The 12,371-nt window shown below is 41.3% G+C and overlaps 1 long non-coding RNA gene across 1 annotated transcript; it reads left to right on the top strand.

Annotated features, from left to right (window-relative positions):
- Positions 1 to 8,505: 8,505 nt before the first annotated feature.
- Positions 8,506 to 12,155, top strand: LOC306934470. Its single transcript, XR_013791309.1, has 5 exons — positions 8,506 to 8,602; positions 8,682 to 8,742; positions 11,589 to 11,671; positions 11,761 to 11,976; positions 12,084 to 12,155. It is a non-coding gene; the product is annotated as an uncharacterized lncRNA (long non-coding RNA).
- The last annotated feature ends 216 nt before the right edge of the window (positions 12,156 to 12,371 follow it).

The following is a 12,371-nucleotide window of genomic DNA, read 5'->3' as shown; positions in this document are numbered from 1 at the left end:
AAATCGTTACACAGTATCTCTATGGTCATGTGCTCAAGTCGGATCTGTCCGATATTTCATATTCCATCCTAATTGGCTATAATTGGCTTTTACAGTTTGCAAGATTGCCCCGTTTTGAACAAAAGCCTCAAATCAGGAACGCAGCATGCAATTTACGTGAAATCTTTCACACATTTTCTTACTAGGCTGAGGAATATATCCCACCCTTTTCACATTGGCCTGTTATAGCGCCACCAACAGGTTGATTTTTGCAAAACACATTTTTGGAACAAAATGTCTCAAATCATCCAATTGCCATCAAAGGCAAACATGTTTATATTACTCCTAAACATTTTGCCAAACATCTCACACAGTCCTATCCTCCTGGTGGAGACCTGTGCCCAGAAGGGCACTTTTTCTAGTTTGGCACTATGATAAAATTGTATTGCATTGAATCTTCTCTCTCTTATACTGAGTTTCCACTGTGTTCTTTAGCACTTCTGTCATGATTGTATTATGGTTTTAGACATGGAAGTGAAAAGTAAGTCGGTGACAGGGATGAAGGTTTGAGCTTTGCATTAACAGCGCTGTCAACGAGGGCAAACGCACCGCAATCTAGAGTTCCCAGTAGGTGATGTTTGATAAGGTTCTCGTGCCGAATCTACTTCAGTAACTCAATCAGCCTCTTTCAATCAAGCACTGAAGATCTTATCGCTCTGTGTGAGTGCAGGCATATGCATAATGAGTGTGGGTGTGTGGGTGGGGGGGGGGGGGTTGTTAACAGGGTTGTGTATTTGCCAGTTAGTTAAGATAACAAGTCCAACACTTTGCATATCTGTTCTCTCTCTCTTGGGGAAACATGTATCCACAATACAGTCTGCAGACATTCCTGTGCTGGTAGTAGCAGCTAGTAATAGTAGCCTTGGGACCCATCGATTCCTTGTGGTGTTTGTCTCTAGTCCCAGGCAGCCAATATCCATATTAAAAACATTCAAATGTCCCGGCTTTCAACATTATTGACCAAGTTGTCCTGGTTCTCAGCACAGTAAATAACACTTGTTTTGAGAGCGTGCATATAAAGTAGAACAATTCATTCATTTGTATAGCAAGTATTAGCAAGTATAGCAAAAATAGCAGATCTACAAGCTGGCACGATGCAATGAGTTGTCACGATGCAATGAGTTGTCACGATGCAATGAGTTGTCACGATGCAATGAGTTGTTGCATCGCCTGTTTTTGCAATTTTCTGCATCGGATTTAAGTGAGGGTCCCAGTTTGGGTTTTTGAAAAACTGCCCATAAGTCAGGAGCCTATCTCCTGTTTGTGTAGCGGGAGTCAGCTTGATGTAGACACCCCTCATGACGCTAGCATGTTGCCAGAGGGACTTACCCCCAATCCAACCCATGATGTGATCATGGGGTGTACCCCATGATCCAACCCGTGACGCTGAATGCTGAATTTGTTACTCAAGTAAAAGGCCCGTAATCACATTTTACTTGAGTAAAAGCAGAAAGTTTTCGTATCAAAAATGGATCCAAAATTCCAAATACAACTTTCTGTGTAAATTGACCTATAGATCCATGCATCCATTGGAATGCTGCATATTGCCTAGTGCTCTCATAATTGTCTTATAGCTTCTCTGCCAGCAGTTTGTTAGTCGAGATAAGCTGGCCTTTGTTCGCACAGAGTGCTGACGTAGGGGGGGGGGGGGGGGGTACATCATATTTTACTCTGGCCTCACTGTACCGCCAAAACAAAAAAACATTATTGTTGTTTGTTTGGATACCGGCGGGGGTGGGCTGCATGGTGTGTGTGTGTGTGTGTGTGTGTGTGTGTGTGTGTGTGTGTGTGTGTGTGTGTGTGTGTGTGTGTGTGTGTGTTTGGGGCTGCAGCCACCCCCCCTCCCCCCATGATAGCCAGCTGATGGTTGTCGTTGTTACTCAGCCTTTGAATAGCCTAGAATCAGCTCTCCTTGCAATACACAGCCAACCCTAACCCTAACCCAATACACAGCCAACCCTAACCCTAACCCAATACACAGCCAACCCTAACCCTAACCCAATACACAGCCAACCCTAACCCTAACCCAATACACAGCCAACCCTAACCCTAACCCAATACACAGCCAACCCTAACCCTAACCCAATACACAGCCAACCCTAACCCTAACCCAATACACAGCCAACCCTAACCCTAACCCAATACACAGCCAACCCTAACCCTAACCCAATACACAGCCAACCCTAACCCTAACCCAATACACAGCCAACCCTAACCCTAACCCAATACACAGCCAACCCTAACCCTAACCCAATACACAGCCAACCCTAACCCAATACACAGCCAACCCTAACCCTAACCCAATACACAGCCAACCCTAACCCTAACCCAATACACAGCCATCGTCTGCAACGTAACACGTTGATGCTGTTTGATTGATTGATTGATTGAAAGTATTTATTAACAGTTTGCAGAATTACAGTACATTTCAAGCACAAACTCAATACAAAGACTGTTAACTGTGAGTGGACGACCCAATTAAGCATTACACTTGTTTACAAGAGGGTCCACCATGTTCAATTCATCAAAGTCTTTGTTGTCTTTGTTGTCTTTGTATTTCAATCAATCAATCAACTGTGAGTGGACGACCCAATAAAGCACTAGACTTGTTTACAAGAGGGTCCACCTTGTTCAATTCATCATAAATTGTGTTTTTGTGGAAAAAGCAGCAGCACAAGGCTCGTTTTAAAGTACACTCTCCCAATGCTCTATATACGAGGAATTGTGGATGAGTGGAGGAGGCATGACACTTAGTAGTAGTTCAAAGATAGTTTTGTTAATCCAACTAAGTAAAAATTAGGCAACACTTGGACCCAATCAAATGAAGCTATGATAAATTGCTTTGGAAGTGTAAACGTACCGTATGTTTTCTCATGCCAATACAGCTCCATTGAATTGAATAGAGAAATATGACCCCACAGTATATGTAATCGACAGGATATGTTTAATGTCACCTTCTGGAAAAGGGAACTACAGTTATGAACTGAGCCTATATGACCCATGGACATACTGTACACTATCTATGATTAGCCTAAGGGTGGCATGCGTTAACAACCGGCTTTTATCTTCTAGTATTGGCTTGCGACGCAATCATGCGATCAATTACAATGTTGGGCCAAGCTGTACTCACAACAATAAATACCAGGCCGGCAAGAAGTGGTGTCTTGACTCTACAATATTCAGATTCAAGTTGGGAACATATCATAACATCATTGGGGGGGGAAAGCACTCTCCTGCAAACTTTTCTCTGATTTATTTATAAATGTTTTGGTAAATAAGGGACCTTAATCAGGACACATCAGGCACACAATGACCCTCAAGTCACATGCAAATGTTATTATAGTCCAATCCACATGATTAGAAAGTTTTTCTTTTCACTTTTCCTTTGACGGACTACCGGACAAGTAAAGTCCTGGATTCAACATTTTTACTTGAGTAAAATTACAAAAGTATTGGCATCAAAATAGAGGATATGTGAAGTTATGTGGGAACGCCGACTGAGTGTCAAACAACTACTTTCTGGCCTTGACAGCCCGACACATCCAAACAGAAAAGTCCTATCTGATTGCATTAAACAACGTTATACAATATTAAACTCACTTTGCCACTCGATTTACTATTCCCTTTATGCATGCGCATACCGTCTAATACGTCTATATACTAAAAGTAAACGTACTCCATAGGCCTCTGCTCAAAATGTCATAGTTCATAAGTTATTTCAAAACGTTTTCAAAATGTGTCCAAATCTTTCAAAGATAGCAGATTCACAACATGTCACAGCGGTCGCATCATTGTGACGTGTTCTAGATCAGCTATTTTAGAATAGACTATAAAGTATAAAATAAATCTTAATTGGTTAATGTCTGTTTTGTAATAATAATACAAATCTGCAAAATGAACTTAGTTGTAACTAAAGTTTCCAATTAGTAAAAAGTAAAAAGCACAAAAAGTATTTAAAAAAAATGGAAATAGACAAGTAAAGTAACTCAAACATACTCAAGAAAGGTACTTCTTAGAGTTTGCATGTTCTCCCCGTGTCCCCCTTAGGGTAGGTACCCTCACAAAAACATGCAGTAATCCTGCAGGTCTCTAAACTACCTCCCCCTGGCCAGCCGGGGCGCCTGGTGGAGGGGAAAGGAACTGGTCTCTAAACTACCTTCCCCTGGCCAGCCGGGGTGCCTGATGGAGGGGAAAGGAACTGGTCTCTAAACTACCTTCCCCTGGCCAGCCGGGGCGCCTGGTGGAGGGGAAAGGAACTGGTCTCTATACTGCCTCCCCCTAGCCAGCCAGGGTGCCTGATGGAGGGGAAAGGAACTGGTCTCTAAACTACCTTCCCCTGGCCAGCCGGGGCGCCTGGTGGAGGGGAAAGGAACTGGTCTCTAAACTACCTCCCCCTGGCCAGCCGGGGCGCCTGATGGAGGGGAAAGGAACTGGTCTCTAAACTATCTCCCCCTGGCCAGCCGGGGCGCCTGATGGAGGGGAAAGGAACTGGTTGGAATAACGTGTTGCTTCCGTACGTGCCACGTCCGGCCGGGGAAACTCCCCCCTGTCAGGTGAAAAGAAGTAGCTTGGACTCCTCATGCATAGAAGGAAGCATGAGTTCAGTCCGCTGACCCCCCCCCCCCCCCCCCCCCCCCCCCCCCCCAGGTTGGCAGAGAAGTGTAGCGCCCAGGATTACATTAGATAATTGACACTGGGTGGAAAAAATGGGTTGTAAAATCGTGGGATAAAAAAATTTAGAAACAAAAAAAGAAAAGTACTTGAGTACTTTCCACCACTTGTGATTAGGCAGCTGCTGTGCAGTGTTGTTTTCGTCGACTAAAACTAAGACGAAAAATGTTCGTCGACTACCTTTTTCCACTGAAGAAAACTAAATGGAAACTAAATGAAAACCATGCTATGATGACTAAAACTAAGACTAAATATACTGACAATTTCGTCAACAAAATAAAAACTAGACTAAAATGTTAGGAAGGGAGTAGTTCACAAGAGATCCAGTATAAGTCATTTTACAATTGGTTGCATGCTGAAAATAGCCGATCTACAAGCTCACAAGTGAGCTTATAGATCGGCAAGTGAGCTTGTATTTTCAGCAAGTGTAAAATCAGTCATTATTACGGCAACAAGGCCCGCCAAAATACATTTTAGTCGACTAAATCACCTTTAGATTTACTAAAACTAGACTAACACTAATACATTCCAGGTGACTAAAATGTGACTAAAACAAAGTGAAAACTATTGAAGAGACTATGACTGAAATGTGCTGCCAAAAACCACACAGCTGCAGTGCAGACAGAGTATTTGACAGTCATAGCCCCAGTTGTATAGCTGTGGAGAGGCTGGCCGAACGGTTTGCGGAGCGGTCTTGATACCGGAAGGTCGCCAGTTCGTATCCCCGGACCGGCACGTTAAAATTACCACCGCTGAAGTGCCCTTGAGCAAGGCATTGAACTACTACCATGAAATATTCTATGAGCAGGGCCTGGCTGTAAACAAGTATCTGATGCTTAGTCCAGTTACCCTGGGTAAATATAGTAACTTTGCTTTGCTTTGCTTTGTACTCTGCATGTGCAGACAGAGTATTGGACAGTCATCATAGCCCCAGTTGTACAGCTGTGGAGAGGCTGTGCTCTGACGCAACATCATCTGATGCAACATCGTGGCAAGACGTCCTGCCCTAAAATGCTTAACTTGTCCTTTATCTCTAGTCAAAAGCGACACATTTCTTCGTGTCTCTTTCCCCGCCTATAGCCTCTTCCTCATTTCATCTGGACTGATGATCAATTAGTAGGATTTGATTGATTGATTGATTGATATATTTATTAACAGTTTGCAGAATTACAGTACATTTCAAGCACAAACTCAATACAAAGACTGTTAACTGTGAGTGGACGACCCAATTAAGCATTACACTTGTTTACAAGAGGGTCCACCTTGTTCAATTCATCAGAAAATGAATGATTCATGTACGTTAAAGCAGAGGTTCCCAAACTTTTCCATGTCAAGGACCCCCAAAATGACACTCATTAGCATGCAGACCCCTCCCATTAGAAAATATATGCCAGGGACCCCCATAAGAGAAGATTTGTGCGGCTCTAGCAGTGATGTTCATCCATTTTCATTTCAAGGCCCCCCCCCCGGTTTGACCTGAATTAGGCTACAGTCATTTGGTTCCATTTGTACACTCTCAGTGTTACAGACTCATAAGGGTCCTTTTGGTTCCATTTGTACACTCTCAGAGTTACAGACTCATAAGGGTCCATTTGGTTCCATTTGTACACTCTCAGAGTTACAGACTCATAAGGGTCCATTTGGTTCCATTTGTACACTCTCAGAGTTACAGACTCATAAGGGTCCATTTGGTTCCATTTGTACACTCTCAGAGTTACAGACTCATAAGGGTCCATTTGGTTCCATTTGTACACTCTCAGAGTTACAGACTCATAAGGGTCCATTTGGTTCCATTTGTACACTCTCAGAGTTACAGACCCATAAGGGTCCATTTGGTTCCAAACTATCATTTAGCTGGGGACCCCCTGGAACTCCCTCAAGTACCCCTGGGGGTCCCCGGACCCCACTTTGGGAACCACTGCGTTAAAGTGAAGTGTTGTAGGCCTAAATGTAACTGACTTCTTTTCCCCCTCCATTGAGTCTGGAACATACAGTACGCATGTGAATACTGCCCTCTGGTGTTACTAAAAGCACATTGCATTGCACTTGCTATATATGCATCCCATGTTGAATTTGATGCGTTATAAACAAGTTAATTATAATACATGTTATAATAATGTATATTAAAGGACTATTTTTATAATTGATTATGTTTTATAATAGATTCAATCTCTGAGTTCAATTTACTGCTGCACCCCTAACTCTGTGTACAACATTTACATTTACAACAGGTGTTATCTTTAGTTGATCTTTTGTAGATTAGGCCTTCACATTTTCAGAGTAGGCTACTCCAAACCACACAAAGGACTTATATGAAACTTATATGTTCATATGTGCATAATGAGACATGAGTAGGCCTACATAAATATGACATATATGCATCGTATAGATTATAGAGCATAGCTCTCCTATATTGACATATACACGTTCATAATATTGCATATAGATCACAATGCATCATATTTAGCGCCTATATATTCCACATCCAGATTCATAGATTAATGTTGTCATAATACACCATATAAAGCTCCTATACAAGTAAGACGCACGAACGCCGGAAGCGAACGCAGCTCGTAAATTGCAATAACAACAATTAGAATAAATTACGTACTTTAAGGTCTTAAAGTGTTTTTTTAAGATTTTTTTAAGTTAATTTTTTTAAAGTTCTTTTTTTTGTGTGTGTATGTGTGCATGTGTGTGTGTTTTTTTTAAAGTTTTCTTTAAGTTTTTTTTGTAAGTTTTTTCTTTTAAAGTTTTTTTTTTTTAAGTTAAGTTATTTTTAAGTTAAGTTTGTGTGTGTGTGTGTGTGTGTGTGTGTGTGTGTGTGTGTGTTTTGTGTGTGATACAGCTGCGCCCTCTGGTGGTGGGCCGGTGGTGTTACAGCGTGACACACACACAGACAGACACAGACAGACAGTTTAGGCCAGCTTCTATATATCAACATGTCACATCCAATACATTTGCATAATGCATATATAATGTAAATTATGTAACGTTTAATTGTTTTGAGGGGCACTAGGCAAGCCCCTCCTATATTCAGCTTTTAGTGAATATATAGGAAACTTTAAATTCCCATTTACAATGAATGGAGAGTTTTACGTCATAGTGTCTGAGCAAACAGACATAGGGCTCCATCTTGCGCCACCCTTACCCCTTATCCCTAAACCTATTTGCCATTTTTTACTATTTTGAAAATCATTTTAAAATAGTTCAACTAGCCGATCTACATCGACACGTTGTGAGCTTGTAGATCAGCTATTTGAACTATTTTAAAAGGTTTTTTTTAAATTGTAAAAAATGGCAAATAAGTTTAGGGATAAGGGTTAAGGGGTGGTGCAAGATATAGCCCATCGTGTCTATTTTACGTCATGATGATGTAAGATAAGAGCACCCCTCACTTCACACGGGTGTGATTATTTTTATTTGCGCGTTAATGTTAAAATCAGTCAATCATCAGTCAATGATTATTATATAGGTTACATCAATTTTTATTCTCAATAAGTTTTAAATCAATATAAGATAATAATAATCAGACCCCATCTGAAAATATCTAAATATGTTCTGCCAGGCAGGGACCCCCATAGCAAAATTGTGTTAAATGATTGAACATGTTAGGTTTAAATAAACTACACTTTAGATATGCTATTGGCTGCCATGTATGTCTTTTTGGAAAAATATAAAAAGATACTCATGTAAATGTGACGGATGGAAGTAGGGACCTTAGGACCTGGGAGCCTCCACCTAGACCAGACAGAGCTCTAAAAGAAGCTCTCGTGAGATCAGCATGAACTAGCGTTTGTTCTCGTTGTCACCTGGCTGTCAGTTGTTGCTTGCCAGCACCCCCCTATGGCCACCTTGGCCAGCACCCGGCCATGCAAACCAACTTTACAAGGTATGTTACAAAAATGCTTACACATTGCAGGTTATGTTTGAATGTGTTTAGAGACTTACTGGTGTTACTGTGCTTTTAGAAACTGTTGTGGGGCTGGCAATGTCTACAGCCTACACGTGGACCCAGAGCACAGAACAGAGGTACGAGTCTCACACTAATGTTTGTAAAGTGTAGTTTGTTTGGGCTTGTTTAAAGTGTAGTTGTTTGTTTGGGCTTGTAAAGTGTAGTTTGTTTGTTTGGGCTTGTAAAGTGTAGTTGTTTATTTGGGCTTGTTTGTAAAGTGTAGTTGTTTATTTGGGCTTGTAAAGTGTAGTTGTTTATTTGGGCTTGTTTCTAAAGTGTAGTTTGTTTCTGAGAAAACTGAAGCTCCACCAAAAGTAAGTGCTATCATTCTTGACATAGCCGCAATTTGCAACTTTATAATGGGATGAATCTAGAGTTGCAATACCCTCCATTGACTCCCCACTCATCCAATTTGCGTTTGTGATCTGCTTGTATTAAACAACGTTAAACTCACCATCATTGCAGCTGTGGTCCAAGCTTGAATTATCCTCTTTCAATCTGCCAAGCTTTTGTTTCATAAAAAATCACCGTAGAGATGTTATGAGCTACTTTCTGTCAAGAAATTCTATGCATGTGATTCTTTTTCTAAGTGTTGCAGTTTGGAAGCACGTGTTGCAGTTTGGAACGGGTCGCGCTGCTGCCTCCTGCCTTATGTGCAATTTCGAAACAGGTGGTACGCTGGGCCGTGCAGTGACTTACAACGAGTGCTTCCAAACTCCAGCACTTAGAAAAAGAATCACCTGCACATAATTTCTTGACAGAAAGTAGCTCATATCATGTCTACGGTGAATTTTTATGAAACACAAGCTTGTCAGATTGAAAGAGGATAATTCAAGCTTGGACCACAGCTGCAATGATGGTGAGTTTAACATTGTTTAATACAAGCAGATCACAAATGCAATTTGGATGAGTGGGGAGTCAATGGAGGGTATTGCAACTCTAGATTCATCCCATTATACAAAAATCTAGAGTTGCAAATTGCGGCTAATCTTGACAGTGTTTACTTTTTGGTGCATACGATACGATTAGCCGCAATTTGCAACACTAGATTTTTTCTGTATGATGGGATGAACGTAGAGCTGCAATGCCCTCTGACAGTCTATTGATCCAAATCGAATTTCCGATCAGTTTGTATTAAACAACGTTAAACTCACCAACATTGCAGCTGTAGGGCAAGCTTGAATTATCCTCTTTCAAGCTGCAAAGCGTTTGTTTCCTAAAAACCGTAGACATGTTGTGAGATACTTAATGCTAAGCAATTCGCTGCCGTGATATTTTTGAGTGGTGCAACCACTCCTATAGACATCTCTGGCTGGCTGGCTGTGTCCCTGTGTCCGAGCACGAAAATAGCTTTTTGTTGTTTTTCACAACAGTCACTGTTGCGCAGCCTAACACGCATATTAACTGTATATATGATGATTTGGGGTGTTACAGTACAGTACAGTACAGTACAGTAGAAAGACCCCCACACTAACTCTGTCATTTCTCGACCGTGTCGGACGCGGGACGGCTCGCCGGAACCGGTGTGACGGATTTAGTGGTGTCGCATGTTATCTGGTGTCTGGGCTGGTGGTGCGCGTTCCATCTGTGCTCTACCTATCGCGCTATGATGCGCCGACAACTGCCGTAGGAAATTATGTATTTGATCTAATGTGTGTCTGTCCAGGTGTGAATGTTGGGAACAGCATAGTCAGACATTCCCATGTTATCGTGTGACTCGTATTTTTTTTAAACAAATATAAGCGCTCTGTTGAACTGATCAATGAATTGCTGTAGAAACAAGTCAATGATGTTGGTATAGTCACACCATGAAACACACTCTTCTGTGGAGACTGACAAATGCACAATAGCGTATTAATCTTTTCATTACAAATCTCAAGCAAAGTGGACTTCCTCAGAACTGAGTAACTGTGCAGAGCATAAAACAGCACCACCTGCTGTTGTCTAGCAGGCAGTGCAACATGTCAAGTTGTGACTGTGAACTAATAACATGTACGCGTTCCGTTCAACTGATCACTTAATGACTGTACAAACAAGTCAATGTTGTTATACCGGTAGTCACACCATATGAAATACAAACTCTTGTGTTAAGTCTGACAAATGCAGAATAGGCTGTCAATAGTTTCATCATTACAAAGGCTACACATTATGATGGTTGCTGCAACTATGCCCCACTATATACTGTAACTATGCATTAATGTGTGTGTATATATGAAATACATATAGAGTCCTTAAACCTGGACTATACACACCTCTTCAGTGTTCTTCTAACCAGTCAATTAGGCCTACATGTCATTGGCATGACCATTGACCACCTGATCCAGGTGTTGCCACAGGATTGGCCAGAGGTGTTGCCAATGCAGTGTAGGTGCATTTATAAAAAAGGAACTCCACTGAGGGCTCAAGTGTGGAGTAGGAGATTTTGATCTTGGAAAGCAGTGCAAAAGTGTATTGAATTCCGTAGTAATAGCAAAGCATAGTATAAGTATATAAGTAAGTAGCCTATAGTTTGTTTGTGTTAGCCTATAGTTAGCTAGAAAGAGTGTGTTAGAGGTAGATGGAGTCAGATATAGATAGTTAGAGATAAATAGATTATGGGCTCCATTTTGTGCCACCCCTTATCCCTAAACGTATTTGCCATTTTTACTATTTTAAAAATAGTTCAACTAGCCAATCTACATCGACACTTTAGCTTGTAGATCAGCTATTTGTACTATTTTAAAATGTTTTTAAATAGTAAAAAATGGCAAAAACGTTTAGGGATTTAGGGATAAGGGGTAAGGGGTGGCGCAAGATATAGGGCAAAGTCAGTAGGGATAGATGGAAATAGTTTAGGGCTAGGTTTACTTTAGTTTAGTTTAGTTAGGGTTCGTTAGACCATGGAGCCCAATTACATGAAGAATCTGATGGACTTGTCTTTAAGGTCCATGGTATATATCCAGAGGGAGCAGATAAAAAGAAAAAGATTCTGTCTAAAAAGAAGAGCCGCCTCCTATAAAGTTATAGGTAAGCAATTGTGTACAATTCAATATCGTCCCCCATGCCTTATCCCATGTGCTCTCTTCAACTCATGAGATTTACACTCTCTGACCCAGATGGAGAGTTGTGGTACTTGTGTCGGAGGAGGGCAGAGGGGTCGCTGCAACATTGGGCCAACGGCCAAGGTGGTAACATCTGCAAAGGCGGCAAGTGACATATTTGAGGAATTTCACAGCAGTGACATGGGTGCCCACTGTGGTGCTGAAAAACCCCACCATGCCGTCATCACTTGCTACTTCTGGCCTGGCATGCAAAAGGACATTAGAAAATGGGTAGGGAACTAAAGTCAACCCATATTTACAGTCACTGTAAGTCACTGAACTATTGTCTTTCTTAAATTCATTTATACAATGATTATTTGCGCACTCTCTTCCTTCAGATACAACAGTGTCCATGTCAGAAGCGTGCCTCCAATTTAAAGGAGAAATGCCAGTACAATCCAATAAAGGTGCTATATTTTGTGAAACTAAGTGCTCATGTATACACCCAAAAAATATTATCTCATATTCATGAAAACATGTCTTTCAGGTGGATCAACCCTTGGAGTTGGTGGGAATGGACCTGCTCAAATCAACTAAAACAGAGGGAGGTAATCTTTATGTCTGTGTCATCATGGACTATTTCACAAAGTGGGCAGAGGCCTACCCTCTTAAGAGCAAAAAAGCAG

This window comes from Electrona antarctica (genome assembly GCF_951216825.1).
Source record: "Electrona antarctica genome assembly, chromosome: 12".
Lineage (NCBI taxonomy): Eukaryota > Metazoa > Chordata > Actinopteri > Myctophiformes > Myctophidae > Electrona > Electrona antarctica.
This window is presented reverse-complemented; position numbering and strand designations above follow the sequence as displayed.